Below are 18390 nucleotides of genomic sequence, written 5' to 3'. Positions count from 1 at the left end.
GCAGATCATCTTGTTTTATCGTCTCTGTTTTTTTTTTTTTTTCTTTCTTTTTTCTGTTTTGGAATCCTGTCCTTTGAAATTTGCTGAGCAGTTAAGCAAGGCAGAATTTTACTTGAAGTGTGGCTGGCCTAAATCATTCTTTGGATCCTTCCCAAGTAGAGAGAGAAGAACGCTTGGCATCCAGATCCATTAGGACTGAAATGTAACCAACTTCAAGTGTTTTCTGCTTTACTGACGCAGGCCTCTTTATTAAGTGGCAGGTGAATGTAAAATAGGCTTTTAGCCTGAAATATAATCTCAATATTTCTCTACCCCTTCACTCTCAAATATTGTTTTAAAAACACCATCAATGGATAGGTATAATTTTCAACAAGTTTACCTTGGCTAGTATACTTTTTATGGTAAAACTGTAAAATATTCATTGTGATCCATACTCTGTCATTCAAGATATTTTTCCCTATTTACAAAGCAGAAATAAATAGTAACTTTGAGACCTATAAAAAGATGAAAACATATTTTGCTCCTTTTCTCCAAATTATACTGGCAACCACTTTTAAGCATATATCATTTCTTTCTAATTTGACTACATTTTCTTCTTTATTCTGAATATATGAATGTGTCTAAAGGTAACTTACATAATCATAAATATTGATATGCACATAATAATGTGGACAAAATAAGAATTTCTTTAGGTGTTTCTATTTGCTCATATATAGATCTTATGCATTCATAAATTTAATTTATTTATTGAGTACCTAATATGCCAAGCACTATTTTAGGTTCAGAGACCAATATTCTAGCCTCACAAATTTCATATCTTATTTAATTGAAGTATTGTTGATTTATGCTTATGATGGCAAATGTAAATTTGTGACTTTGTGCAACATCAAAATAGTATTTTTGAGGGGGTATAAATGATGGAGATTGTTACTTTTTCTGAATTTTGTGGCTTCATTTGTAACCACTATGAAGTGCAAGATATTTTTGTCTTGATCGATCCCATTCTGTAATATTTTTATCAATATAGTTCTCATTAGAAAGCATTCGAATAACCTTTATTATTCATACTTTAAATTCCGGCAATTATTACTAAGCAGAAAGAAATGACACATGATTTCAAATAAATGTATAATCATTCATTGGTTGGCTGATATAGTGACATGAAAGAATTTTGTGCTTTGTATTCCTAGTTTAAGAACCAAATCCAAAATCTTTACTGAGCATACTTTTCTGTGTTCAAATCCATCCTGTGATATTGCTCACCTGATTATGAGAGTTGTATGAGACAACTTGTAAGAGTGTAAAATCTAAGAGATGGCACATTAAAACTGCTGGTGAAAGACCAGTGGAGGCATAGTGGACATAGGTATGCAGCTAAAAGTTTCCCTGATCCTGGACAACTCAGTGGGTGTCAATGTTCCTCAACCACAGTTGCAGATTAAAATACAGATGACCGGGTTCCTCACCCCTGAAAATCTGACCTCAGGTGGTCACCTGAGGTCGAGCCCTCACCCTCTTAGATTTCTAAGGATTTCAAAAATATTCCTAATCTAGAGCCAAAGCTACAGAACCACTACTTCTATTGGACCATTCACTTGTTTCTCAGTTTCCAGACAATGCAAACTGGAAAATTTCCCAAGTTATATTACAGGACACGCCACTTAATAATGTCTATTGGATCAAAAGCAAGTCAGTTGCTCAACTTGAGTACAACACTTAGTGGTCCTAGTACTGAGGGAATTTATCTTAGGGGGTGCCGATAGGAGGAATTATTGGGACACAGTGAACGACATCCTCAATGATGTCTCTTCAAATGACAGAATGAGATTCATGGGATTCTTAGCAACCATGATTTGTGGCACCACAGAGATTTTATTGCCATTAAATTTCCTCAGTAATTGTGCTATTAAAATTTTTTAAAAAGAAAAGGTAGAAAAGGTGCAGAGTTGTGGATATCTTTTGCACCAGAGTTTATAGTAATATTACATCTGGCATGTTCTAGTAGACATTGATTAGATACAGATGAATACTCTTTTTATTGACTCTGCTATATTAAACAAAGGACTTCCATCACTTAAATTAATGAGGGAAACAACCTATAAAAGTAATTAGGGGTAAAATTAATACCAATAAATGGTAAAGGAAGGATTTAGTTTAGTAAGACCTGTATATTTGGCATAGCAAGGATAACAGTTTATATGAAATGTTACTCTTTATAAAGGGCAAATACTATTGAAAATAGAAAACAATGAGGCTCTGAAGCTCAATCTATGTTATTTCACCATGGTTTTAAAATTAGACTTTCTACATATAAACATCAATTTTTGTATGTATTGCTTTGGCATGGAATAAAGGATTCTCATCAAAACAGATTAAAAGCCTAGAATTATTGGAACTATGAAATGCTGAACATTAAGATTACAACATAGATTGTCAAAATCTGATATTGAAACTTTCAAAAAGACACATTGCACAATTAAAAAAAAATCAGCATCTACTTGATGACTTGGGATTAAGTATCAATGGAATTAGGTCCGAGGGCATGCCGTTGATCCTTTTCATTGCCATAGCTATTATTGCTGTTTCTGTAGTTCCTGATGCTATTTCGTCTGCTTCTCAATCACAATCATGACACTGACCATCCGATCAGTCACAGTGTTCAGTGTTGCAGGAGAAGAAGGGCTAGAAATACAGACTTAAAAATTATCGTAAAATGTGAAGAGTAGAGAATGAGAGAGCAACAACTGAGATTGGGGGTCTCTGTTGACCTCATGCTTGTGGCATGCCTGGTGCCTGGGAATGTTTCTGTAAAAAGGACAGAGGATGTGCAGTTGCTATGGTAACACCCCTCCTAGGGAGTCTCTGTGCGAGAGTCTTATCGGGCTTAGATCTTGATCTCAGGCACATCGCTTCCAGAGGTAGAGGAATTCTCATGCTAGACAACCACAGTGTTTCACCAGCTCTGGTACTCCTGAGCCTACCCTTCCAACAGTAACTCTCGACAATGAACCTCCTTGAGCACTACACACAACTCCTAACATTGCACACTGCAACTGTGAATTCCAAATGTGGGAAAGCTGCATAGATGTTTCTAGTCTGTAACTCTCCTGAACACAAAGAATAATGCTTACGTAGTCTTTAACCTGATAATGAGACATATATAAATAAAGAATACCATAGATGTGATAACTTTCTTTAAACCTGCTTCTCCATCAGAGAGCAGAGCTCCACCTGATCCTACCTTTATCTTCACAATCTGTGTGTGGGTCTTTATTTTTCTAAACCCCATCACCCCTTGCTGGAATCTCCAGTTTGGCCATGTTTGTGGCAATAAAAGATGAAGATGCACAATTATCTCTCAATCTGAAAAAAATACTTTTTAATAATTCTATAAGCATCTACATAATTGTTAAAGTAAGGATATCTCAAATTCTATGATAGAATATATATATATATATATATATATATATATATATATATATAAATTTCAAGTACAGCGAAATTCTGAAGTAAAAGCCTATAGGACTATCTAATATTTTGGAAAATCATGACTGGCAGCTGAAGTTCCTGTGTCCTTGGAGTCTCTACTATCTTGAGAGAAATAATGAGTTAAGCTCTTGGCACTACTAACAAGAATTCACAATATCAAGTCTGAAATTTTTGAAAAGACTAGATAAGTTTACTCTGTTCTCCAAAGTTGTGTGAGACACTTCCTACAAATTAAAAAGTGAAAAAAAAAAAAAAAGCTCCCTTTTTGGTTTACTGAATTTTTAAAAAGTTTATTTTCAATCAAATAGCCTGCCTTTTATGTGTGGCTTGAATATGCTTGACCTCAGTTTTGCAAGGAGGTTTCAAAAGAACAAAAAGAGCCCAAAGTGAAAAGCCTGATGAAGAGCTAAATATCAAGCAGCAGCATCAACAAAACAAACAAACAAACAAACATTGAACACAGCTGTGGAAATTTTAAAAGTCAAGAGTACTGACAAATACCAAAGTCAATAGTGGCAGAAGTCTTAGCAAAAATCCTAATTACTTCAGACCCTTAATCCATTAAGGCAAAAGAAGCATTGGGGGGAAAAAATGAAAAAAAAAAAAAAAAAAAAAAAACAGAGGAAAAATTTAAAAGTCCTAAAAACAATGCATTCTTTTTCTTCTTCCTCCTCCCCCTCCTCCTCCTCCTCCTCCTCCTCCTCCTTCTTCTTCTTCTTTTTGGTGGAGGAAGAAAAGGGAGCATTATATATTTGGTGATTTGGTATATTGGTATATAGCTGCCCTCTCTGCTGTGGATGCTGGCCATCTATCTCACAGCCACAGGATTACAATCAGGATTCAGACTGGGTTGTGGTCTCATCTGAGGCTTGACTGGGAAGGATCTGCCTTCCACTCAGGAGTTGTTGGCAGTGTGCATTCCCTCAAGGGTACTAGAGTGAGGCCTCAAGTTCTTGTTGGCTGCAGGACAGAGGCTGCTGTAATCTGCTTGCCATGGGGTCCACTCCATACCTCAGCTCATCAACTCCAGCTTGTTTCTTTAGTCTCCAAGGGAGAGTGTTTCCCGGAAAGATGAAAGTCACAACCCTCTACAATCTCCTCCTTCATATATAATTGGGTGCTTCTGCTACCTTTGCCACACTCTCTTTCTTAGAAGCAGATTGCAGGTCACGCTCTTGTCCTGGGCAAGGGATTTCACATGGAAGATTCACAAAGGTACAAATGCGTCCTAGTCAGAGAAATGTATGGACTTGCAAATTTCTTCATACAATGTTACCAAAATATGCAGAAAGGTCTATGTACCATAGCCAAGTGGGGATTGCCTCAAGAATACAAGATTGGTCTAATATTTAAAGACAATTATATTAATCCTCTGCATTAAGAGAATAAAATGGAAAAATCACATAAAATTCTTATTAAATAAGAAATATAATAAGAAATATAATCAATATAATTCAACTTTCATTGGTTATAGAAGCTCTTTATAAACTAAGAGTAGATGGACTCTTTCTCAACCTAAGGAAAAGCATCTAAGGAAAACCTCAAGCTTATATCATGCTCATGGTAAAAATCAAAAGCTTTCTATCTTAGAACAGGAATAAGGCAAGTTTATTTTATTTTTTAACACTTAAATTAATCATTGCACTTGAAATCTTAGCGAGTGCAATAATGCAAACAAAAGAAATAAATATCCATCTTCAAAGAAGAAAAAGGTTTTATTTCCTTATGACATATAGCAAATATAAAGAAATTTATGAAGAAACTACTCAAATAATGTGACTTTAGCAAAGTAACAGGTAAAAGGTCAATTGAAATGTAAATCATATATCTTTGTGATTAACAATGAACTACGTACAATTTAATAAAACAATGCATGCATAGTACTGCAAAATTCAAAATACTTAGAGGCTAGTTTAACAAAAGACACAAATGGTATGCTTACTGAAAACTTTGATTCATTGCTGAAAACAAATTAAGGAAGGCTGTCTTAATTTGTTTTGTGCTGATACAAAAGAATACCATAGATGTGATAATTTATAAACCAAAAAATTCATTTCTCACAGTTATTGAAGAGCAGGAATCTGACACAGGCCCTCATGCAGCAGACTCATTCCATGATGGAAGGTGGAAGGGCAAGGGAATGTGAGAGCAAGCGGGTCCTGGGTTCACTTTTATGACTACCTGCCCTCACTCTGTCTGTTTTCCCTGTCATCATCTGACCACCACCTATTAGGCCCCACCTCCCAGCTCTGTCGTGTAAGGTATTAAGCTTCCAACATATGAATTCTGAGTACAGAGTCAAACCATAGCAGAAGCCCCCTGAATCCAGAGAGATACACCATATATACTGATTATAACATTTTATACTGCTAATCAAGATGCAATATGACATTAAGAAAACACTGCAGTCAGGTAAGTAGATCAAGGAAACAAAATAGCCCAGAAAATGGTCAGCACTTTGTGGTGCTGCACAGCTGTGTGGTGTTACCCCAGTGTGGTCTGGATTCAGACTCGTGACTGCTCTGGCCAATGGGAAATGAGCAGACGCTCCGCCAGCACAGGAAAAGAGCTTGCCCAAGTCAGCTCCAGAAAGGAAGGAACACGGGCTCATGTATTCCCATGACCTGATCCGAGAGAAAGCCAGGAACTTGACGGCCTCGTTAGTGAACCCAAGAAAACATTCAGCCTACAGAGTGAGGGGCTAGGTAAAGCTCAGTATGTTCAGCCACTGGTTTTGAGGTGGTGTGTTTATACAACAACACTGCAGTAGAAAACTGATGTACCTATAAACAATCTGCCCCAAAATTTCCTCTCAAAGGAATCCTTATTCCTTTATTTTATAAAAGTTATTGGTGTCATTGAGGTGTGTGTGTGTGGAGGGGATAATTGGTTGGAAAGCTTCATATTATGTGTATTGATTTTTTTCCTTTAGTAGCTCAGCCATCCATTCTTCTAGAAATGAAGCTGGTGCTGTTTCCATATCACAGGTCCCAGGTGACAGCGTGTGATTCAGAGAGCTTGCTCAGTACAAATAAACGTGGCCTAGCAAAATTTCCTGAATTTTGTATGATTTGATTTTTACACCAGAATCCAGAAATCTTACCAAACCATCTCCAACTTATATAATGAAAATGATATTTACCCAGAGATGATTTCTATAAGATGGCCCTTTATAGATATTCACCATGATCTTTTATTCTGAAATATAAACTCTCTATACCTACTTCCTCCCAAGTTTGTGTGTGCGTGTGTGCATGTGTGTGTGTATGTATATACATATATGTATATATAGGGTGTGTATAATATATGCACATATATTTGTTATTTTATATATATAAATGAGCATGTATATGTATTATATATAGAGATGGAATTATCTAATTCGGTTGCATAAAAAATTTCCATTTTTTATGCATCAATTTATATGAACACATTACTATACCTTTTCATATAGACTTTATTTCTTTATTTCTTTAGTATTTTGTAATACTAAATGACTTAGCTAACATCTTATAAATTTAAACTACCATCAGCTCTTAGGGAAGGCTCTTAATGGAGACATGAAGGACAATGTCAATCAATCAAATAATTACTAATTGGATTTTGCATTTAGCACCTACTTCTAGAATTTATTTTAACAGAGAGTGTGCATATATTTCTACCTTAGCATTTGTTTTTAAAGTTCACTAATGACTCTTCAAATGATATTTTTCAATTTGGATATTTTTACTGTAGAAAATGTGATTTGGTATTTTGGTAGACCTCACTTCTTCTCTGAGGAGTAATAGACTAGATTAGATCCTAAATAGAACTACATGGTAGAAAAGAATGACAAACCAATTTAAGGAATATAGTATATACAGGAATAGTTTTATTCATTAGACAGTTTCATGATCTTAACTTTTTCTCAAACACTTGAAAAGATACAAAGTAAAACTATAATTTGCTTCAGTAAGTTAATTGTATGTCAATTAAAGTTTTATTTTTCTACTCTGTTGAGGTATAATTTATTTTCAATAAGCTACACATATTTAAATTGCACAATTTGAAGAATTTGACATGTATATGCACTGTTAAGCTATCACTATAATCAAGTTAGCGAGCATTATCATCCCCTCTCCCCAAATTTCTTCATGCACCTGTGTAATCCATCTCTCCCTTCAACCTTATCTTGGCAACCAACAGTCTGCTTCATCTCAGTATGAATCAGATTGTATTTTTAAGAATTATATAAATGTAATCATAGAACAATATCATGTTTTCAGCTGTGTTCCTTCATTTGGTATGGTTATTTTGAGATCCATCTATACTGTTGCATGCATCAGAAAGATGTTCTTTTATATGCTGCAGAGTAGTTTTCATTTTCATAACCATACTATATATTTTTCTTCTTAAATCTCTAAGTGCTTATTTGGGGATCTTTCTATTTCATTTTTTTTATTGTAAACAAATGGGATACATGTTGTTTCTCTGTTTGTACATGGAGTAGAGGCATACCATTTGTGTAATCATAAATTTACATAGGGTAATATTGTTTGATTCATTCTGTTATTTTTTTCCCTTCCCCCCACCACTCCCACCACTCTTTTCCCTCTATACAGTCCTTCCTTCCTCTATTCTTGCCCACCTCCCTAACCCTAACCCTAACTCTAACACTACCCCTCCCACCCCCAATTATGTGTCATCATCTGCTTATCAGCAAGATCATTCATCCTTTGGTTTCTTGAAATTGGCTTATCTCAATTAGCATGGTATTCTCCAATTTCATCCATTTGCCTGCAAATGCCATAATTTTATCATTCTTTATGGCGGAGTAATATTCCATTGTATATATATATATATATGCCACAGTTTCTTTATCCATTCATCAATTGAAGGACATCTAGATTGGTTCCACAATCTGGCTACTGTGAATTGAGCAGCTATGAACATTGATGTGACTGTATCTCTGTAGTATGCTGATTTTAAGTCCTTTGGGTATAGGCCAAGGAGTGGGATAGCTGGGTCAAATGGTGGTTCCATTCCAAGCTTTCTGAGGAATCTCCATACTGCTTTCCAGAGTGGCTGCACTAATTTGCAACCCCACCAGCAATGTATGAGTGTATCTTTTTTCCCACATCCTTGCCAACACCTATTGTTGGTTGTGTTCATGATAATTGCCACTCTAATTGGGGTAAGATGTAATCTTAGGGTAGTTTTGATTTGCATTTCTCTTATTACTAGAGATGTTGAACATTTTTTCATATATCTGTTGATTGCTTATAGATCTTCTTCTGTGAAGTGTCTGTTCATTTCCTTAGCCCATTTGTTGATTGGGTTATTTGTATTCTTGGTGTAGAGTTTTTTGAGTTCTTTATAGATTCTGGAAATTAGTGCTCTATCTGAAGTATGAGTGGCAAAGATTTTCTCCCACTCTGTAGGCTCTTTCTTCACATTACTGATAGTTTCCTTTGCTGAGAGAAAGCATCTGTTTGAATCTATGCCAGTTATTGATTCTTGCTTTTATTTCGTGTGCTATGGGAGTCCTGTTAAGGAAGTCTGATTCTAAGCTGACGTTGAAGATTTTTTCTTCTATAAGATGCAGGGTCTCTGGTCTGATTCCAAAGTCCCTGATCTATTTTGAGTTGAGTTTTGTGCAGGGTGAGAGATAGGGGTTTAATTTCATTCTGCTGCATATGGATTTCCAGTTTTCCCAGCACCATTTGTTGAAGAGGCTATCTTTTCTCCATTGAATATTTTTGGCACCTTTGTCTAGTATGAGAAAATTGTATTTATTTGGGTTTGTGTCCATGTCCTCTATTCTGTACCATTGATCTACCTGTCTATTTTGGTACCAATACCATGCCGTTTTTGTTACTATTGCTTTGTAGTAGAGTTGAAAATCTGGTATTTAGATACCCCCTGCTTCGCTCTTTCTGCTAAGGATTGCTTTAGCTATTCTGAGTTTCTTATTCTTCCAGATGACTTTCATGATTGCTTGCTCTATTTCTGTAAGGTACGTCATTGGGATTTTCATTGGAATTGCATTGAATCTGTATAGCACTTTTGGTAGTATGGCCATTTTGACAATATTAATTCTTCCTATCCAAGAACATGGGAAATCTTTCCAACTTCTAAGATTTTCTTTAATTTCTTTCTTTAGTGTTCTGTAGTTCTCATTGTAGAGGTCTTTCACCTCTTTTGTGAGATTGATTCCCAAGTATTTTATTTTTTTGAGGCTATTGTAAATGGGTTACTTTTCCTAAATTCTCGTTCTGAAGATTCATCACTTATGTATAAAAATGCATTGGATTTATGAGCATTGATCTTGTAACCTGCTACTTTACTGAATTTACTTATGAGTTCTAAAAGTTTTCTGGTGGAATTTCCCGGTTCCTCTAAATATATAATCATGTCATCAGCGAACAGGGATAGTTTGAGTTCTTCTTTTCCAATTCGTATCCCTTTAATTTCCTTGATCTGTGTAATTGCTCTGGCTAGAGTTTCAAGGACGATGTTGAATAGAAGTGGTGAAAGATGGCATCCCTACCTTCTTCCAGTTTTTAGGAGGAATGCTTTCACTTTTTCACTATTTAGAATGATATTGGCCATGGGCTTAGCATAGATGGCATTTACAACGTTAAGGAATGTTCCCACTATCCCTATTTTTTCTAGTGTTTTGAGCATGAAGGGATGCTGTTTTTTATTGAATGCTTTTTCTGCAGCTATCGAAATAATCATGTGATTCTGGACTTTAAGTCTATTGATATGGTGAATTACATTTATTTATTTCCGGATGTTGAACCAACCTTGCATCCTGGGATAAAACCCATTTGATCGTGGTGCACTATCTTTTTAATATATTTTTGTATGCGATTTGCTAAAATTTTGTTGAGAATTTTTGCATTAATGTTCATTAAGGATATTGGTCTGAAATTTTCTTTCCTCAATGTGTTTCTGTCTGGTTTAGGTATCTGGGTGATATTGGCTTTATAGAATGAGTTTGGGAGGGTTCCCTCCCCTTCTATTTCATGGAATACTTTGAGGAGTATTGGAATGAGCTCTTCTTTAAAGGTTTTGTAGAACTCGGCTGAGAACCCATCTGGTCCCGGACTTTTCTTTGTTGGTAGGTTTTTGATGACCTCTTCTGTTTGCTTGCTTGAAATTGATTTATTTAAGTTGTGTATGTCCTCCTGGTTCAGTTTAGGTAATTCATATGTCTCTAGAAACTTGTTGATGTCTTCGAGGTTTTCTGTTTTGTTGGAGTATAGATTTCCAAAATAGTTTCTAATTATGTTTTGTATTTCACTCATGTCTGTAGTGATATTTTCTTGTTCATTCCGGATTTTAGTAATTTGAGTTTTCTCTCTCTCTTTGTTAGTGTGGCTAAGGGTTTATCAATTTTGTTTATTTTTTCGAAGAACCAACTCTTTATTTTGTTAATTTTTTTGATTGTTTCTGTTGTTTCAGTTTCATTGATTTCAGCTCTGATTTTAACTATTTCCTGTCTTCCACTACTTTTGGTGTTGGTCTGCTCTTCTTTTTCTAGGGCTTTGAGCTGTAGTGTTAAGTCGTTTATTTGTTGATTTTTACTTCTTTTGTTGAATGTGCTCCATGAAATAAATCTTCCTCTAAGTACTGCTTTCATAGTGTCCCAAAGATTTTGATATGATGTGTCTTTGTTCTCATTTACTTCTAAGAATTTTTTATTTCCGTCCTGATGTCTTCTGTTATCCATTGATCATATAATAGTGTATTATTTAATCTCCAGGTATTTGAGAAGTTTGTTTTTTACTCTGTCATTTATTTCTAATTTTAGTCCATTATGATCTGATAGAATATAAGATAGTATCTCTTCTTGTTTTGGCTAATAGTAGCTTTGTGGCATAATATATGGTCTATTGTAGAGAATGATTCATGTGCTGCTGAGAAGAAAGTGTATTCATTCATTGTTGGATGGTATATTCTATATATGCCCATTAAGTCTAAATTGTTGGTTATGTTTTTGAGACATATGGTTTCTTCATTCAATTTTTTTTTTTGAAGATCTATCCAGTGGTGAGAGAGGTGTGTTAAAATTGTCTAGTATTACTGTGTTGTGGTCTATTTTATTTCTGGAATTGAGAAGGATTTGTTTGACCTACATGGATGAGCCAATGTTCGGGGCATAGATATTTATGATTGTTATGTCTTGCTGATTTATGCTTCCCTTAAGCAGTATGTAATGTCCTTCTTTATCCCTCCTGACTAGTTTTGGCTTGAAGTCCACATTATATGAAATGAGGATGGATACTCCAGCTTTTTTGCTGTTTCCATGTGCATGGTATGTTTTTTCCCATCCTTTCACCTTGTGGGTATCTCTTTGTATGAGATGAGTCTCTTGCAGGCAGCATGTTTTTGGATTATTCTTTTTAATCCAATCTGCAGTCTATGTCTTTTGATTGATGAGTTCATGCTATTAACATTCAGGGTTATTATTGTGATATGATTTGTATTCCCAGTCATTTGACTCATTTTTGTTTTTTGACATGATTTGGTTTCTCCTTTATTTGGTTATTCCTTTAGGCTAGCTCCTCCCGTTGCTGATTTACATCGTTGTTTTCATCTTTTCCTCATGGAATATTTTGCTGAGAATGTTCTGTAATGCTGGCTTTCTTTTTGTAAATTCCTTTAGCTTTTGTTTATCATGGAAGGATCTTATTTCGTCATCAAATCAGAAAGTAAGTTTTGCTGGGTATAAGATTCTTGGTTGGCATCCATTTTCTTTCAGGGCTTGGTAAATGTTTTTCTATTCCCTTCTAGCTTTTAGGGTCTGGATTGAAATATCTGCTGATATTCTTATTGGTTTCCCCCTGAATATAATTTGATTCTTTTCTCTCGCAGCCTTTAAAATTCTGTCTTTATTTTGTATGTTAGGTATTTTCATAATAATGTGTCTTTGTGTGGGTCTGTTGTAATTTTGTATATTTGGAGTCCTATAAGCCTCTTGTACTGGTTTTTCATTTCATTTTTCAGATTTGGGAAGTTTTCTGATATTATTTCATTGAATAGATTGTTCCTTCCTTTGGTTTGTTTCTCTAAGCCTTCCTCAACCCCAATAATTCTTAAATTTGGCCTTTTCATGATATCCCATAATTCTTATAGATTCTGTTCATCCTTTCTTACCATCTTCACTGTTTGGTCAATTTGTTTTCAAGATTCAATATTTTGTCTTCAATGTCTGAGGTTCTGTCTTCCAGGTGTTCTATCCTATTGGTTATGCTTTCTATGGAGTTTTTAACTTGGTTTATTGTTTCCTTCATTTCAAGGATTTCTGTTGTTTTTTTTTTTCAGTATCTCTAACTCTTCATTGAAATGATCTTTTGCTTCTCCTGTTTGTTCTTTTAACTGTTGATTGGTGCGATCATTTAATGCCTGCATTTGCTCTTTCATCTCCTCCTTCAATGCCTGTATTTGCTCTTTCATCTCCTCATTTGCTTCCCTGATTGTTTTAATTATGTACATTCTGAACTCCCTTTCTGACATTTCTTCTGCTGTACTATCATTGGGTTTTATTGATATAGTATCTAGGTTTGTTTGGGACATTTTCTTCCCTTGTTTTCTCATATTGGTCAGATATCAGTGGGACTCTGAGATATTGCAGATTTCCTCTATTGGCTGATAGTGTCCCTGTAGATTTCCAGTACATCACCTCCCAGCCTTCAGTAGCCTGAAGTCTTGGAGGAACTGGATAATGCAGTGCTTTGGAAGAAAGCTGCCCCTAGCCCGCTACTGGGTCCGGGGCTGGGGGCTGGTTCTGTGTGGAAATCCTCTCACTGGGTGGTCCTGCTCTTAGAAGCTAGCTATAGACAGGGTCTGCCCCTGCCTGAGGGAGCCGGGTTCCTCGGGGAAAGCCTCTCCCTGTCCTGCCTTGGTCCCAGAAGCTGCCTGTGGGCAGGGGCCTGCCGCTGGGTCTGGGGCTTGGGGTTCGCTCTGTGCGGAAAAGCTCCCACTGGAAGGGCCTACTTCTAAAAGCTGGTTGTGGATTGCGCCTGCTGCCGAAGGGAGTTGGGCTTCTTAGGGAAGTCTCTGACTGCCCTGCCCGGGTCCTAGAAGCTGCCTGAGGGCCGGGCCCACTGCTGGGTCCGGTTATTGGGTTTGGCTCTGTGAGGAAAAGCTCTCACTGGGCGGGCCTGCTCCGAGAAGCTGGTGTGTATCCTGCCTGCCGCGCGAGAGAGCAGGGCTGCTTGGGGAAGACTCTCGCTGCCCTGCCCTGCTCTGAGAAGCTGCCCTTTGTCTGGGCCTGCCGCCCAGGCTGAAGTTCACCTGGTGGGAGAGACTCACCCCACGGCTCTATGTTGGTCCGAGTGTCTCAATACCTCCCCTTTTTGAATCCTCAGTTCTAGAGCGACAGGAGATGCAGTCACCCTCTAGTCTGCCATCTTGGATCCTCTATCTCTTTCTATTTCTTGATAATTGCAAATAAAGCAGGAATGAAGACCACATATAAGTCTTTGCATGGATATATATTTCTTTCTTTCTTAGCTAAATGCCTACCACTGGAAGGGCTGCTGGTTATGGTAGAGTGCAACGAACTGAGTACTTATGGCCCCCAAAATGTATGTGTTGAAATCCTCTCGAGGTGATAATATTAGATGGGTGGGAACATGGGTAGCTGATTAGTTCACTAGGATGGAATCCTCACTAATGGGATTAGTATTCTCAGAGAAGAGGCTCTAGAAAGACCCTCACTCCTCCTGCCATTGGAAGACACAGTGAGAAGATGACCCTTTGTGAATTAGAGAGAGAGCCCTCACCAGACTGCAAATCTTCTTGCACCTTGACCTTGGACTTCTGACCTCTGCAACAGTGAGAAATATATTTCCATTGTTTATATTCTCCCTAGTCTATGGTACTCTAATATTCACTATCAATGGACTAACACACTGGTGAATACTTAACTTGTTAAAAAGCAGTTGCCAATCAGTTTGCAAAATTATACCATACTCACCTAGTGAGTGAAAGACCCAGAGCTCTAGATCCTCACCAATTCTTGGAACATGGGTCTCTGTATCCATTATAGAAAGTATGCAGTGGTATCTTTCGATGTTTTGGATTTAAGACTTATTTTAATGTCTGTGTTCCATGTCAGGTTATATATTTTTATATAGTGTGAATGGTGAGTAAAATGTGTCTAATTTTTGAGCATCATTTGTTAAAATGACTTTCTGATTCACATTGAATCACCCTGATAACTTTGTCAAAAATTTATATGCCATATATGGTGTGGGTCTACAGCTGAACCAGGAGTTCTGAATTAGAGGCAATTTCATCTCCCAGGAAACATTTGTAAATGTGTGGAGACATTTTTGGTTGTCATGTCTCCATGATACTACTAGCCAGTGATGCTGCTAAGCATCCTCTCTAGTGCACAGGACAGTCCCCTCCACAAGGAACTATATGTCAATAATGGGTCACAGTTGAGAAGCCATCCTCTACACATTCTCTTCAAACACATAGACCCAGGTCTCTACCTTTTTACCAATACTGTGCAGTTGCAGAGTAAGACCTGAAAGCAGTCATGCTAAATGCTCCTACTTCATACTGCATTTAAAAAGTGACTTTGGCTATTCTAAGTTGTTTAATATTTCTGCATATATTTTCAAATGTGTTTTCATAAGAATTTTAGATACAACTTATTAATTTTTGCAAAATCTATTTTTAATTCTATAGAATCTCTAACTGAAAAATACTGAGGAACATGAGATTTTTTTGGTCTTCTTTAATTTCCCACACCAATGTTTTAAAATTGCTTGCTGTATGTATTCATATATATTTTATGGCTGTTTTCACTAATTGTAATAAACTTTGAAATGCTATAATATGAAAAATTATTTTTTATTAACTATATCCTATAAATATATATGTATTGATAAATACAATTAATAGCTCATATATTTATTTGAGTCCTTAGTACTTCTACATGAAAAATCATATAATTTACTAAAAAGTTCTTATTTCATGACTTAGAAATACAATATACTGTCACAAAATGTGACAACTAGAAGTTCTTTCCTTGAGTATTTGAAAAAAGGCTTACTTTTTCAACATTAGCTGTGATGTTGGCTATGGAATTTTTTTTTAGATATTCCATTTACAGTGGAAAAGTTCTATGTTGTTTCCTCTTTGGTTAAAACTTTGATCAAGAATGAGTACAAATCAATGATTATTTTATCAATGCTATCAAATATTATCTGACACTTATTAACGTAAACATGGATTTTAATTTCTCTTCTTTGTTAAACGTAGATATACATTGATTTTTAAATGTTAAACCCACCTCCCACTCTTGAAATGTGTTTTGATCTGGATATAAGATAATCTGCTGAGAACTCATATTTAAGACACTGCAGGAATGTTTAGAGGTGAGATGATTAGATTAAATACACAGGGAACAAATCAGTGGATTGATATGTTTGATGGATTAATAATTAAAAAGACTGCTGCGCAGGGTGATAACTATAGGCAGGTAGGGTGTGGCTGGAGGAAGGAGGTCACTGGAAGTGCGCATTTGGGGTTTATGTTTTGTCCCTGGAGAGTGGAGCTCGCTTGCTCTCTCTCCCTCTCTCCCTCTCTCTCTCTCTCTCTCTCTCTCTCTCTCTCTCTCTCTCTCTCTCTCTGTCTCTCTCTCTCTCTCTCCTTCCTGGCCATCATGCCTTAAGCTACCTCCCTCTGTCATGACCTTCTCTCATGATATTTTGCCTCATTTTGGGCCCAGATATACGAAGTCAATCACATGAACTAAATCTCTGAAACCGAATCAAAATAAACTTTTCTTCCTCTGAGTTGTTCTTGTCATGTCTTTTGGTCATAGCAACACAGAGGTGAATAACTGAAACTGTTACAGAGAAGTGGGGTCATGGCTGTGATTAACCTGATTCTGTGGTTCAGAAGCCTTTATAGCTGGTTTGCAGGAGGAATTTGGAAAGATTGAAGATGAAGCCTAAGAAGGCTTAGAACGTTATAAGCAGGGTTTAATGGGTGTTTCTGGTGGGAGTTTATTTATTTATTTATTTTTTATTTATTGTAAACAAATGGGGTACAACTTGTTTCTCTGGTTGTACAGGAAGTAGAGGTGTACCATTTATGTAATCATACATTTACTTAGGGTAATAATGTTTGATTCATTTTGACTACAACATCTGTCACCCCATTGATTGCCAGGGTTGATTCCACTGATCTGGTGGCAGTTTAGAAGAACAGAATGGCTAGTGAAATTACAGCGGAGAAGGAGGACATTATTGGATGAGAGGTCATTCACGTTGCATTCTGGAAAGAAGTTGCCTGCATTTTGCCCATGTTCTGAGACTTTCTGTGAGGCTGAATTTAAATGTGAGGAACTAAATAATCTGGCAGCACAGCATTTAATCAGAGGGATGATTTTTTTTTTTCTGGGTGCTTAATTTTAGATAGGTTTACTATGAAAATTGGGAGCAGAGGTAGAGGTGCAGTGTTTTTGAAAGTTGCAGTTTGGCCAGAAAGTATGTATAAAATTGGGACTAAGAAAGTTTGTGTTGTTAAAGAGATTATAACCTCTAAAGACAGGCTAAGTAGTTTGGCAGAGACAAAGAAAGAAGTCTTGAGGGCATTTCAGAAATTGGGAGGATCTCACCCATCACTGGCTCAAGGGTGTAAAAGTAAAAATTTCTTTGAGAAGAGACAACTGATGTACCCTACCTACACATGGGAGCCTTGGAGTTGTTTAACCACACTCAGTCATGAAGGCACTGAGAGGCTACTACAACCATGGTCCCAGGAGACCTGGCTACTGCTTGAGATGGTGGCAGACCTTGGCATTATCCCTTTGATGCTAATTTTTCAGGAATGCAGAATACTGGAGTTAGGGAGTCAGAGAGTGTTCCACAGAGCTTTTGAAGTAAGGCCTGTGAAGCTAGGAAAAGTGTAACACAGTTAGAATCCCCTGATAAGGTTATACATGAAGATGTGATAGGGAAATTAAAGCTGCAGTGGAAACCCCTGAGATTAAGAGATACCAGTAGTGTGGAATGTCTGCCAAGGACCACGACAGGAATCAAGCTGAGACAAGTCAGGAGAGAGGCCATATGGGCTGCAATCAGCACTTGTCTAAAGGCAGAGCCATACAAACATTCTGTAACTAACATGGCCATGCTATGTGCCCCAGATGCTGAACACAGAGTATGGGAATTGTTTGCCTAGCTAAATTGCAATCTTGCTTTGGTCCCATTCCTTCTTTATTTGCCCCTATTTCTCCCTTGTGGAATGGAAGTATTTAATCTGTGCCATTATATTTGTAATCTATGTAACTGTTTTTTGTTTTGTTTTGTTTTGTTTTTTGTTAGTTTGTTTGTATTTAGTGGCACTTAAGATTGAACCCAGGGCTTTGTGCCCAAGCACTCTACAACTGAGTTATATCCCCAGCCCTGTAACTGGCTTTTGATCTTTATAGGGGAAGACATTCAAGAGTTTGCCTTGAATCACAGACGAGATTTTGGACTTGGACTTTTGGGAAATGCTGAAAATGTTAAAAATAGGGAAATTGTTGGAAATGGAGTGAATGCATTTTGCATTGTGAGATGGACATTAGTGTTTGGAGGCCACAGACGGAATGTTATGGTTTTGATATCAGGTGTCTTTAAAACCTCCCAATTGAGACAATGCAGAATTGTTAAGAGTTGATACAATTAGATTATGAGAGTTTTAATCTATTTAGTGATTAATCCTTTTGATGAATTAATAATTTGAAAGGACTGTTGTACTGGGTGGTTACTTTGGGCAGGTTAGCTGTGGTTAAAGGAGAGCTAGGTCGCTGGGAAAATGCCTTTGAGGTTTATATTTTTTTTCCCTAGAAAGTGGATCTCTCTCTCTCTCTCTCTCTCTCTCTCTCTCTCTCTCTCTCTCTCT

This window comes from Sciurus carolinensis, chromosome 12, assembly GCF_902686445.1.
Source record: "Sciurus carolinensis chromosome 12, mSciCar1.2, whole genome shotgun sequence".
NCBI lineage: Eukaryota > Metazoa > Chordata > Mammalia > Rodentia > Sciuridae > Sciurus > Sciurus carolinensis.
The sequence above is the reverse complement of the archived record's forward strand: the minus strand, read 5'-3'. Positions refer to the sequence as shown.